This window comes from Lithobates pipiens, unplaced genomic scaffold (genome assembly GCF_037356315.1).
Source record: "Lithobates pipiens isolate NorthernLeopardFrog02 unplaced genomic scaffold, aLitPip1_a1.2 Scaffold_16, whole genome shotgun sequence".
Taxonomy (NCBI): Eukaryota; Metazoa; Chordata; class Amphibia; order Anura; family Ranidae; genus Lithobates; species Lithobates pipiens.
In genome coordinates this window covers 420,239,756-420,253,909 of record NW_027507748.1, presented here as the reverse complement: position 1 = coordinate 420,253,909, position 14,154 = coordinate 420,239,756, and the positions used below count along the sequence as shown (strand labels likewise).

At 43.0% G+C, this 14,154-nt stretch overlaps 1 protein-coding gene across 4 annotated transcripts in view; it reads left to right on the top strand.

The window, feature by feature from the left end:
- The window catches only part of TFG (trafficking from ER to golgi regulator), a 48,200-nt gene that overhangs the window by 930 nt on the left and 33,116 nt on the right, over positions 1 to 14,154 (top strand). The gene's annotated exons all lie outside the window — the stretch shown is intronic.

Below are 14,154 nucleotides of genomic sequence, written 5' to 3'. Positions count from 1 at the left end.
CCCGTCAGAAATGCCTGCCAGTGCCGCCTCAGCGCCATCAGTCAAGGAGAAAACTTCTTTACAGAAACAAAGAGAAGCTTTTTTGTTTTTTCAAAGTTTTTGGTTTTTATTTTTATTTGTTTAGCAAAAAACAAACAAACACAGAAGTGATCAAATACCACCAAAAGAAAGCTCTATTTGTGGGAACAAAATGATTAAAGTTGTTTAGGTACAGTGTAGCATGACTGCACAATTGTGACTTAAAAAGTGACAGTGCTGAAAATTAGCTAGGTTAAGATGGAGGGGGGGGGGTAGCCTTGTACTGAAGTGGTTAAAGACCAAGTGTGTTTTGCCATAATGTACTAGTATGTACAGCATATTAGTACGTTATGGCAGACTTGCCTGTCATGGTGTCCTCCAGCACAGCACCGGGGCCGAACCTGCGGGCACCTGTTGCATCTATTTTTGCCCGGTCTTCCTTCCGGGTCCTGTGCCTTCAGCCACTTGATAGGCCAGGCTGTGATGATGCCAAATCCACGTGGGCGTTAAATCACTGCAGGGCCGTAAATGTAAATGACAGCTGACAGGCAGAAGAGACCAATAGGGGTCATAAAAACCCTGCCTGTCAGCTATTTGATCACACATCAACTTTAATTTTACTTTAAAGGAAGTTGAAAAATAAGACTTGCTGGACAGAGCACCAGATGAAAATTAAATTGGACGTTCTATTTGTTTGCACCCCCACTTTTTAATTTTCGGTTTGGGGATGGTGGCGATCCCAAGGAAAGTCCTGCTCCAGCACAAAGCACATTTGCTGGCTTGTAGAAAGCCAAAATAGATTTCTGAGCATTAAAGTATATCTAAAGCCAAGTCTTTTTGCTGTTTCTGTCTAAGTGGGGAGATTTCTTTTTGCATCCTGTCCCCCCTCCCACAACAGAAAGCGAGAGAACATCTCTACAAAGTGAGGGAAATGCTCACTTAGTTGAAACTGCTGCAGGTGTCCCATTTGGAACATTTGTCCCTCTGTATTTTTTCATCACTTTCATTCTTGTTTTGGATAAATATAGGGACACAGACAGGGAGACTAACCCTTCCCTACTCTGTCCTCTATTAAAGAACTAAAGCATAACTCAGGCAAACTGAAAAAACACACCCTTGTAGTGGGATTCCTCATGCAATGCAAGGGATAAATGTTAATTTTTGCCTGGGCTACCAGAAAAAATCCTGTATTTAACCCTCTCTCACTCCTCCAGGCAGTCAGCGCTCAACTCTCTGATGCTTTAGGTTGTGGGCAGGCCCTCCTCCTCACTTGCAGTGCTGGACTAATGCTGCTGCATTGTACACTGCAGCTGCGACTGACCAACGCAGTGCTTAAGCGAAAAAGCTTCAGGGGACCAGGCGCAATGAAGTCTTGGGAGGGATTAAATAAGTAAAAGTAATATTTTTTGGAACACTAGACCAGTGTTCTCAAGAGTGGCCCTTTTGTGTGCATTAATCCAGCCCTTGGGGCACTATTCTTTCACTGATAGAAGGCACGATTCCTCTTGCTTACAAGAATGATGAGGCACCATTCCGTCCAACGACACCCACAGTTAGGCATAATTCCTTCCACCAATCCAGACCAGAGTTCAGCCCACCCTCCTTCCCACACAGCCTCTTGGGACATGTCACGGGAGACAGCAGGTCCATTCTTGGGGTGCAGCGCTGCTCATGGGCAGCCAGCTGTGAAGCTGCAGGGAGTCTGTTGGCTGCCTACCTGAAATCTGACAGAGCTGGACCCTGGGACTGGTAAGTGTCTGTCTGTTTAAAAGTCAATAGCTACAGTATTTGTAACTGCTGACGTTTAAATATTTGTTTATAGGGTGGAGATCCTTTTTAACCGCTTCCACACTGGGCGAATTCCAGCATTCCTCTCATACACGTAAAAATTGTAATTTTTTTTGCTAGAAAATTACTCTGAGATTTATTATATATAATTTTTTTTTTTTTTTTTAGCAGAGACCCAAGGGCAGGGGTAGGCAACCTCGGCCCTCCAGCTGTGGTGAAACTAAAAATCCCATCATGCCTCTGCCTCTAAGAGTCATGCCTGTGATTGTTAGGGACTTGTAGTTTCAAAAAAAGCTGGAGGGTCAGGGTTGCCCTACCCCTACCCTAGAGAATTAAATGGCAGCCGTTGCAATTTTTATGTCACACGGTATCTGTACAGCAATTTTTCAAACACTTTTTTTTTTTTTTTTTAATTGTTTTGCTTATTCTATTTACACTTTCCCTTTTTTTTAAGGAGAGATCTTGGGTGAATTTTCAGCCAAACACACGGCAGTGTTTACTACTGCTGGGGACAGACGTGACGTCATAGAGATGATCGGGGATCATCTGGTCCTCGGTCAGCTCTATGGTAAACTTCCGCCAGGCGAGCCAGTAGAAGCATTGTTAGTATTCTGTAAAAACAATCAAGTGGTTAGCTTGATGCAGCTGCAGGCAACATTTTAAATATCTCCACTGAAAGCCCAGGATGTCATATGATGATCAGTGGTATGGAAGTGGTTAAAGTGATTGCAAAGGTAAATTAATGTATCTACATACTTGCTGTGTGCAGTGGAATTGCACAGAGCGCCTGCAAAACTCCTCTTTTCGGGTCCCCTGTGGCACTCCTGGCCCTCCACCTCTCTGTCCAGTGCCCCCATGGGAAGCTGGTTCCTATGGGGGAACTTGTGCCTGCTCACACCCGGGCCCTGCTGCGTCCATTGACACAGACAGCAGGACTCAGCCCAGCTCCCTTGTCACACCTTGATTGACAGCACTGGAAGCCAGGGAGACCTGGAAGTAAGGGCAGAGAAGAGCTGCAGAGGTACACCACACTGGATTGAATGAAGTATCATTTAAGTAAAAAGGGGGGCAGGGGCGGTGAGGGGGGGATGCTGACACCTAAACATTTGTTACCTTAATGCAAGGAATGCGTTAACTGGTTCCCGACCGCCTCACGCAGGTATACTGCGGCAGAATGTCTCTCCTGGGTGAAGTCCTGTATGGGTACGTCCTTCCCCTTTTCGGCCACCAGAGGGCGTGCGCCCACTGCAAGGCGGGGGACCCGATGCGCCTGGCTAGCACAGGGATTTATTTGTGTGTGTGCACACAAATCCCTGTGCAGTCAGAGGAGAGGAGACATGGCATTTGTTCCTAGCAAGTAGGAACAGCCATAGGTCTCCTCTCCTACTCAGTCCTATCCCCATACAGTTAGAACACACTGAGGGAACACACAGTTAACCCCTTCCCCGCCAGTGACATGTACACAGTAATCAGTGCATTTTTATAGCACTGATAGCTGTATAATTGTCCCAAAGTTTTTTCCAAAGTGTCAGTTTCAATACCGCTAAAAATCTCAGGTCACCTTCATTACTAATAAAAATGCCATAAATCTTTCCCATAGTTTGTAGATGCTTTAACTTTTGTGCAAACCAATCAATATAAGCTTATTGTGATTCCCCCCCCCCCCCCCCCCAAAATAAGTAGAATATATCGGCCTAAACCGATGAAGAAATGCTTTTTTTTTTTTTTTTTTTTTCCTTTCCTATAATAAAATATCCCCCACTTAAATAAAAAAAAATATATATAATTTTTTTTTTTTTTTTTTCAAAATTGTCATGTTTTTGTTTATAGCGCAAAAAAACTGAGGTGATCAAATACCACCAAAAGAAAGCTCTATTTGTGGGGGGGGAAAAAGATGCAAATTTTTGCATTGCATGACCGTGCAATTGTCAGTTAAAGCAACGTAGTGCCAAATTGTAAAAAGTGCTCTGGTCAGAAAGGGGGTGAAATCTTCAGGGGCTGTTTATGGTAAAAAAATGTTTAGGCTTGACAACCACTTAGTTATTCTGGGTATACTGGATGAGGTGCTGGTATCTTGTACAACTGGTACACTTTGCTCAGGCAGCAGTTCAGCTGATAAAGCCAGAATGAGATTGATTTGGAATTGTAATTCTAGTTCCTTGGGGCTATAGTACAACAATAAATAAAAACCAGATAGACTTTGACTGCTTAGAGATGTGGCCAATTTCTGTCCTTTTGGACTATTACGCGAGTATTACTCATTGTGTATGGGTTAAGAAGAAAAAACATTCAGCTTTTTGCTGGGTTTTTCTCTACTTAATGGAAAAGTAGTGGGTTTGGGTGGGTACTGTTGAATTCTTGATGCACTTAGTTTTGGAAGTGTATTTAAACCAAAAAACAAAAATGTATACATCTCTGGGCACTGTATGGCTGTATCTTTTACTTGATGCTCATCTGCGATTATTGTCAAACCAGATACTGCCAGCCATCCCATAGCTGGTCAAACTTGTATGAGCATCCACAATGCTAGAGTATTAATTTCTCAAACCTAAGGATGTGTCCCTTACTTGAAACCCTTTTTATGTGCGGGGGGCTCTATCACTTTACCACTGCAATAGGAGGCGCTTGCTGGCCTGAAACAGGGCTCTGTTAATCGCAGTTTTTTTGAAGATGCGTAAGTGGTAGATCGTCCAGGATACCCAGAATACATCTGGTGGGTTAATTTGGTGCTGCTGCCCAGTAACAATGTAGTTTCGGACAGCACCACAAGAGATGTATCCTGTCCCCCATCATAACCTTGCATTTGGCACACAGTGGAGTTTGCAGTACGCCTGTGCGATGTAGTTTTAGGGGGTATAATGCACCCTAAACACAATGTTTAGTTAGGAAGGTCTTTGTGCAGTGTTAAGTGAGCTTTGCAATACTGATTCAAGAGCATTATCCCAAAACTCATTGTCAATTAGACCTACATCTTGCTCCCATTTTTCCTTGGCATTACAGGGGGAACCCCTCTAGATAGGATGGTAGCAGCATCCCATAGCAGTTGGAAATAAACCCCTTAGTGTCTTGTGCTGATTGAACATATCGGGTCCAGTCAGTTGACAGGTCCTGAGAGTGAACAGCATGGTGAAGCTGGTGGTAATAGAAGTGTATCGTGGAGGGGAGGTGGTAAGCGGATTGCAAGTCTCCAAAGGAGCAGAGGACTCCGCTTTGGAAGACCTGCCTCAAATGAATGATGCCCCAATGTTTCCACATCCCTGCACAAGGCAGCTTCACCAGCTCTGTGTATACAGAGTTGTGCCAGATTGGGCTGTATTCAGTAAACCCGATGACACCCTGTAGAGAGTGCACCTTCAAAAAAACTTTCTGCAGCAAGGATTACGTGGGGAACATTCCTTTAGATGTATGAAAGCAGGAGGATTCTAAAGCCCCTGGTATGTCTTGTGTTTTCATGTGAAATTGGATAACAGCTAATGCAGATAGGTACAGTGGCTGTGTGGCATCTACTCTGAGTGAAAAAGCTCTGACCAGGTGCTGCAATTGCGCTGTCAGGTAGTTTATCCATGGATTTGGTAGGGCTACCTCCCTCAATCCTTGGGTCATTGGAGCTGTTCACATTTAACCCTAGGGGATTTATCCTTTCATAGCCGAGTGTAGAAGATGATATTGGCAAGTCTAAAAATATATAAAGGGACCACCACTGGAGAGTTGCTAAGAAAGTAGAGAAGCTGGGGTATAAATATCATCTTTATGAGATTTGTTCTCCCTTTCATCGAAAGCCATAATTTATTCCATACTGTGATCTCAGCTTTAAACCTATGTAGGAGAGGCATAATAAGTGCACAGTAGTCTGTTATGGTAGGAGAAATTGTCACTTCCAGGTACTGGAACGATCAGACCACAGGGCAAAAAGAAGCTAGAGCTGGGGAGACATCCATGTCCAAAGGCAATAGGTCAGACTTTGCCCAATTAATTGTTAGGCCCAAATATGAGCCTAAGGAAGTTGTCAGTGTCCCTGAGAAATATCAACATGTCCTCAGCATAGAGGGTTATTTTCTCGTACAGCTCCCCGTATTGCGCCCACTATCTGACCGTCCACATGTATCATTACTGCCAGAGGTTCAACGACCAGGGGAAATTGGGCATCCCTGCCTCGTTCTTTTTCCCAAGCCAAAAGGCCTTGATACCCTTCCTCCCTCCCTGATAGAGGCCATAGGGGAGTGATATTGTAGTTGAACCCACAAGAGAAAAAACCTCCCCAGGCCAAAGCTTCTCAGTCTGCCACAGGTAGGGCAATTCTGTGACAGTGGCAGGAGCTCTCGATTTTCCCATATTATCGGCCTGAGTTTGCATATTAAGGTAGACCCTTCATATGTTAATAGGTGTGTATTTAAGTGGCATGAAGCCTGATTGATCAGGGTGTATGACATTAGTGAAATGTTTAAGCGTGTAGCCAGCATTTTGACCAACATTTTACTGTCCACAGGTAGCAAAGATATGAGTCTATACGAGTTTGGGTCTGGATATCTTGCCTGGTTTTAAAAGTAATACAATATGCACTCTGGTAGGGATGCACCGAAACATATCGGCCAAAAATGCACTTTTCGACAATTTGCCGAAAGAGAAAAACGGCTGAAAATGGGGCGTGGCCTGGATGGGGGCGGGGCTCAACCCCCCGCCCCTGGTGCCGCCCATCATGGGGGGTGTATAGCTCAGGAGAGCTGCCTCCGCCGCCTGTTTGATCACAGCGCCGGGAACATCACAGCTTTCATTTCAATAGCTGTGTGTTCCAGGCTGCGCGCCGTCTCACACAACCCCTCCCCCTTGTCCGGGCACTTAGATAGACAGACAGACAGATCATCCGCAGGATTGGACGGATGATCTGTCAAAGTGCCCGGACAAGGGGGAGGGGCTGTGTGTGATGGCGCGCGACACAGGCTGGCTGCAAAATGGGACACAGGCACACTGGCTGCAATGGGGCACACTGGCTTGCAATGGGGGACACCTGTACCACGTCCCCTGTCTCTGACCATCTCCTGTACCGTGTCCCCTGTCTCTGACCATCTCCTGTACCGTGTCCCCTGTCTCTGACCATCTCCTGTACCGTGTCCCCTGTCTCTGACCATCTCCTGTACCGTGTCCCCTGTCTCTGACCATCTCCTGTACCGTGTCCCCAGTCTCTGACCATCTCCTGTACCGTGTCCCCAGTCTCTGACCATCTCCTGTACCGTGTCCCCAGTCTCTGACCATCTCCTGTATAAACATATTTTTTTTTAAAAAGGTTTCGGTATCGGTGCTGTTTCGGTTTTCGGCCTAGTGTATTTTTCATTTTCGGTATCGGTTTCGGCACCAAAAAACCCAATTGGTGCACCCCTACACTCTGGTCATAGACTCTGGTAGGTACCCCCTCTCCAAGGCATTATATACTTTCAATAGTTGCAGAAAGGAGGCTATGGCCACCACAATCTCTACTTTAATAGGGGAGTCTAGAGCCCTCTTATGCACTGGGGAAAGGTGCGTAAGAGTTGACCTGGTCTGAATATTGATTGTCCGACAAGGACTGCTGTGATTTGGGTTGATAGTTTGTCATAGAACTGCCACAATTCATCCAGTGTTAATTCAGGGGAGTTGGTCAGTGTCCCATTTGATAAGTGCAGAGCAGAAATGGGGGTCTCCCCCCCCCCCCCCCTGACCATTTTAGATAATAAGCACCCTGTCTGCTCATCCTCCTTGTAAAAGGCCTGCTTCCTAAAAAAAAAAGTGCTTCCTAGTCTCCAGACTATTTGGGCCAGGCAGCTTCTGAGTATAGAATGGCATATTGTGGTGGAGGGTTTGTGGTCCTTTTTAGTGGACTTGCCTGTTTTACTCACTGTGTCCTTGGGGGGGGGGGGGGGGGGGGGGGGAGGGGGGGTAGCACACTGCTGGAAAGGGGTCTGGGTGCCATTTTGGAGATCAGCCGTGGACGCCTTTTCTTTGCCCTTTCCCTTTTTGTCATAGCGCCACTGCAATGGCGACAGGATTCACCAGCAATGTCCTAGCAGTGTCCTGGAGAGGTTTGGGCCGTCTGTGAGGGGAATGAGTGCTGATAAGGGGATCGGTGATAGGATCAGCAGCGGGAGCTTGGATAAAAACCACTGTTCGCATGCCCAGTAAGGCCACGCCAACACCCCACCCCCTGTAATAAAAAAGCAACAAAATGTCTGACCCTTTCCCACTCTATACAGAAGAAACACATTTTGAATGAAGTTTTGACAATCCTGTATCTGTCCATCCATTCATAGAAGAGTCCTGTTGTATGTGCTTTACATATTTCACAGACTGTTTATCAAGTGATATACAGAACATAGGATGGATCTTTCAGCTGGAAAATTAGATTCCTTCTGAGGGCTCACATAGGTGCTTTGTGTCTAATAAGTAGTTTTGAAAACAATTCTAACAATTCTGCTCCTAACTCCATTGTTGCTCTATGCCACGTAGGGGTAGGATGTGTCCTTTTTATATTTTGCATGCCACACTGGCTGTAGGTTAACCACTTGCTTACTGGGCACTTAAACCCCCATCCTGTCCAGACCAATATTCAGCTTTCAGCGCTGTCGCACTTTGAATGGCAATTGCGCGGTCATACAACACTGTACCCAAATGACAATTTTATTGTTTTCTTTTGGTGGTATTTGATCACCTCTGCGATCTTTATTTTTTATTAAAAAAGGAAAGACCACATTTAAAAAAAAAAAAAAAATATATATATATATATATATATATATATATATATATATATATATATATATATATATATATATATATATATATTTTCTATTTTATAAAATTTTAAAACCAGTAGGGGTCGGTCATTGTCCAGAAGGTTTTTTTATTTTTTTAGTTGTTTTTTTTTATTTATTTTTTTACCTTGATGCATTAAGGTGAAAAAACACAAGAGTTTACAATAACTTTTAAAGCAGAACTACGATTTTGCCAGTTTGAGATTGATGCCCTTTACGGAAAACAAAATCCTAGCACCTTTGGTGCCTAAGGGCACAGCCAGTTTTGTACATCCTGCATTAAGACTGAGTGTTCCAGGTCTTCTATAGTAAGGAAAAGTGTTTAGCTGCACCTTCCACTCCCTCTCTTCCAGAATTTTTTTTTATAGTCTGTTCACAAATTGCAAGCCATTCTGTGAATAGACATGAGGATTTCTTTCTATAGATTCACATAATTCCTTGTATTTTGTGAGGAGAAGACATTCTTTGAGTGGATGGAGACCCGGAGCTCTCAGTTTTATGAACTGGCTGTGAATTTGGGTATGTATGTGTATGTGTGTATATGTGTGTATATGTGTGTGTGTATATATATATATATATATATATATATATATATATATATATATATATATATATATATATTTCAGTGATTTGGACCTGGCATGATCTTCATTCGAAGTAACTTCTTTTTATAGAGCAATACTCAATCCCCCCCCCTGAGTTCCACTTTAATCTCTTTAAACAGCCGTTTAATGTGGAATCGTAACATGTAAGTGATTTTCAAATGTACAAACGTATGCTTCCTCCATTGCCCTTCCTAAGTATGCATATTTGTGCAGTAACAGCAATGTGGAGACATTGGTCCTGGTCTTATTGTATGAGAAACCTTTGCAATGTGCTATAAGATGAATATCTCAGGGTTGCACAGACCTGCATGGGCATTTGTACACAAATACTGTAGGTGCTGTGTTACTTTTGCAAGTGGAAAAATGCAGAAGTCTTCAGAAGGGCTAACATTCTAGATAAGCCTAGAGAACCTAGTAAAGCCCCCTTCTTCTTCATATGAAATATTTAATTTTACTCTTTAGTCACACTGCAAATATTTACATAATAAAAGGTTTAGTTAGTTGGCATGCATCAGTGGTAGTTCAAGTTGTTCTGCTAGTTTTGTAATAATGTTAACTTGCTATGTAAACGTAAGACATGCGATAAAGAAACTCATGCACTGTCTGGTGTTTTCTTCTACCTTAAGCTGGCCATAGATCGGTAGAATTTTGAATAACATTTTTTATAGTAAAATGGGTTGTTCACTTTTTTCTAATCATTAGTAGGTGATGAAAAAAATTAAAGGAGCAGGATTTTATTTTTATTTTTTTCTGGTTTTCGTTCAGCAAAGTGCATTTATCTCAAAAATAAATGTTAAAAGAAAATTTAATCTTTCAAACGTTCTGATAATTTTAGTATGAATTTACATAGGAGTTTTTGTTTGAAGTTCTATCCCTCTATGGCCAGCTTGATGGTGGTTATTTGCACACTCATTGTGCAATATATAATTTTTATTTCATCAACTGGTAGGTTAACTGCCATTTTTATGATGCTCTGAAACCTAACTGTACATCACTGTTCTCTCCAGGCACGTATAATGTCATACATTATTGTAATGGCAGGAGTTCCCTATCTTAATTTGACATCCATTTTGAAGCCGCACACCCAGTTTCCTCCACTTTGTCATCTGTACTCATAAGAGTAAAGTTGCCCATAAATGGATGTAAAATGTTTTATTTATTTTTTGATCTCCTTATTGGTTGATCAGAAAAAACAAACTGTTCTTGCTGTTGAGCATGGTCTCCTCAATCCATGTGCTGTGCTACCCAGCAGCATATTTTAGGCTTCTCATACTATAATTGAATTTTGCTATTTGACTCTGCACTGCCTACTACTACCTGCATACCAGTTACTTCAAGGCCCTCCTGTAATTCTAAGCAGGCAGCACAGCCTGGTTGCCTGTGCTCTCCCTGGCTCAGTACAGATGTACTGCAGCTAGAAGTTGCCTTGGAGCCTGGGTTGCAAACTCTGTAAATTTATTAACAGTTTATAGAAATCGGACAATTTTTATATTGTCCGTAAATGTCTGTTACAGGCGGCAGCTGCCTGGGAAAAAAAGTCTGCCGGCACTGCAGTGCACAGACGTGTTTAACCACTTTCAGACCGGACCATTTTGCTGGTCAAAGACCAGACCACTTTTTGTGATTCTGCGTCGCTTTAACTGACAATTGCGCGGTCGTGCGACGTGGCTCCCAAACAAAATTGACGTCCTTTTTTTCCCACAAATAGAGCTTTCTTTTGGTGGTATTTGATCACCCCTGCGGTTTTTATTTTTTGCGCTATCAACAAAAATAGAGCGACAATTTTGAAAAAAAACGCATTATTTTTTACTTTTTGTTATAATAAATATCCCCCAAAAATATAAAAAAAACATTTTTTTCCCTCAGTTTAGGCCGATACGTTTTCTTCTACATATTTTTGGTAAAAAAAAATCACAATAGGCGATTATTGATTGGTTTGCGCAAAAGTTATAGCGTTTACAAAATAGGGATAGTTTTATAGCATTTTTATTAATAATTTTTTTTTTTTTTTTTTTTTTTTTACTAGTAATGGCGGCAATCAGCGATTTTTATTGTGACTGCGACATTGTGGGGGACCCATCGGACATTTTTGACACATTTTTGGGACCATTGTCATTTTATACAGTAATCACTGCTATATAAATGCAGTGATTCCTGTGTAAATGACACTGGCAGTGAAGGGGTTAACCAGTGGGTGGCAGTGTAGGGGTTAAGTGTTCCTAGGGGTGTGTTACTAACTGTGGGGGGGTTGGGCATTAATTTAGTGAACACTGATCTCTGCTCCAATCACATGCAGCAGAGATCAGCGTCACTAGTTGCTAGGCAGAATGGAAAAATGTTGTTGCCGGTGGCGCGCTCCCGATGGCAGGGCGGCATTGAATATTGGACGTACCTGTACGCCAATATGCCTGCCCGTGCCATTCTGTCGACGTACATTGTCGTGCGCTGGTCGGGAAGTGGTTAAATGTGCCCAGATGTACAAGAACACCCCTCTCGGCCACAACAATTAGGTTGTAAGAAACATGCCTTTGAAAACAGTGTTTCCCAAATCTCCCCAACAGAAAGCTGCATAATAAGCAACACAGAAAGCTAAATTGTATTGCTGAGGCACTAAAACCATTCAGTGCAATGTTGGTGACATTTTGAGGACAAGGTTTGGGCCACCCTGTACCGTCTTTATCACAGGACTTGACAAACCCCTAGGTTGCCAAGTTTCGTCCTAGCACCTGGGCTGCAACCAAAATTCTCACCACAGTTGCCAGCCCCCCCCCCATGTACCCATCTGCAGGCCCGGAACTGGCATAGCGGGTGCCACTGGGTAGAGGGGGGAGGGTCCCCTTCTAGTTGTTGACCTGGAAGTGACATCGTTTCTGGGTCCCCGTTGAGTCTCCCCATCCATCAAGGCAGGGAAATAATGTGCTTTAGTGTGATGCGCATTGAATTGCATTCAGTGGAGCACAGGGGAGACCTGCATGGGAGACATGTCTTTTAGACCCTGGATGTCTCCCTTTTTTTTTATTTTATTTATTTTTTTTTTTTTTATTATAATTTTCAATTTGTATTGAATTTTTTAAAATGCAACAGAATAAGAAAAAGCAACAAGGACATCCAGTGAGGTTCCCAACAGACCGATGTACATTAAACATACAGGAAGAAAATCAGTGCAGCTGCAAGGCAGTTTAAAATTACAATGATATATGGTTACCTAAAGGATAAGCAGTCTAGCTTCAGGAGAATTATCAGTTTGGGTAGATCCTGAAATGTACCAGACAAAGCTTAGCAGGCCTAATAAGAGCCCAAAACAATTCGGAGTCCTTTAACTGACTTCCAAATATAACCTCAACAGAAAAAAGGAAATAAAGATGGAGAAGGTAAGAAGTCAGAGTTGGAGGTGCCTGAATTCCCCACTCCTGGGTGGGGGTGGGAGCATGCCATATCCTCCGGTAGTAAAAAAACAAAACATTCATGGGGAGTCTTCTTGCAAGTGCCCAGGCTCCCACACTGTATTATGTCGTCGCTCAACCACATCGGTAAGGCAAGCTGTAAGGGACTCCATAACTTCTACATCCTTAAAGCGCTTGTAAACCCGCTGAAGGTTTTTTTTTTTTTTTTTTTTCCTGACCTGCAAAGGAAAAGGCATAGTGAGCTAGTATGCACTTACCTTCGAACGAGGCACCGACGTCTGGCCCGATCAACGCTGAGGGAGCTGACATACTCACTCCCTCTGCGTTTCTTTTGGGTATCGCGGCTCCGGCGCTATGAGTGGCCGAAGCTGCGATATCGTCACTCCCATATGTGCGCGCGGGAGATTTCTTTCCCGCAGGATCCGGTGCCTGCCAGACTTTCAGCCGAGAATCACCTGTGTGCATGCGCCGTCAGCGGCGCATTGCGAGGGGAATATCTCCTAAACTGTACAGGTTTAGATTATTTATTTATTTTTTCCCTACAGGTAAGCCTTATTATAGGCTTTCCTGTAGGTAAAAGTTATAAAAATGACTATACAACCACTTTAATACTAGCATACAAATCATTGGAGGATGGTGGGGTTTGCCTCTTCCACGGGAGGGCAATAAGACCTATAGCAGCTGTGAGGATGTGGCGCGAGAGTTTTAGCCAGTTTAGTCAATCTATTAGGAAGCAGCCCTAAGAGAAATACCTGCGGGCAAAAGGGGACACACATCAAGTAGCCTCTGAAGGAGGTCGTTGAAACGATCTCCAGTAGGATTGCAGAAGTGGGCATTGCCAATAAATATGAAACAATTTGACGAGACGCCTATGACAGTGCCAACAGCAGTCTGAAGCCAAAGGGTAAATGGTTTTAAGACGGATCAGGGTCATATACCAAAAGAAAAGCACCTTATGTGGTTTTTTCATATAAAGAGTGCAAATTGAGATTTTAGCTGCATGGGTCCATACTATTTGCCATTGGGACAGAGTCAACTCCCACCTGATAACCTCTTACCATTTAAAGAGAACGCCACTTTTGTGGAGAGAAAAAACATTCCCCTCTGGGTGATCAATGTCCATTGCAAGGATTATAACCAGCTATTTTGCAGATTCCGGTCTTTTGTTCTCAAGAAATCCCTGTGTGTTTCTCTGTGCTTAGTGGGTCTAATGGGAGTGGTTTCACAATTAACTGTCAGGTGTGGAGCTACAAGGCACTAATGAAGAAATCTGCTGTGCTGGGCCTGCATACCTTTTTAGGTTTCTATTGAAAGTATCTCTCAAAAAATGACATTTTTGTTGCAAGGGATGCCTGAAATCTAACTTGTATTGTAGGCAGACCAATGTAAAAAATTACATTGGCTGCAGATTGACAAGGAAAGTTTTTTTTTTTTTTTTTTTTTTTTTTTAAATAATATTCAATAACAAAATTAGTGTCACAATCCATTATGCGTTATAATTCCCCCCCACAAAAGTGGAGTTACCCTTTTAAGCATATACCAATGTTCACCCAAAGTTTC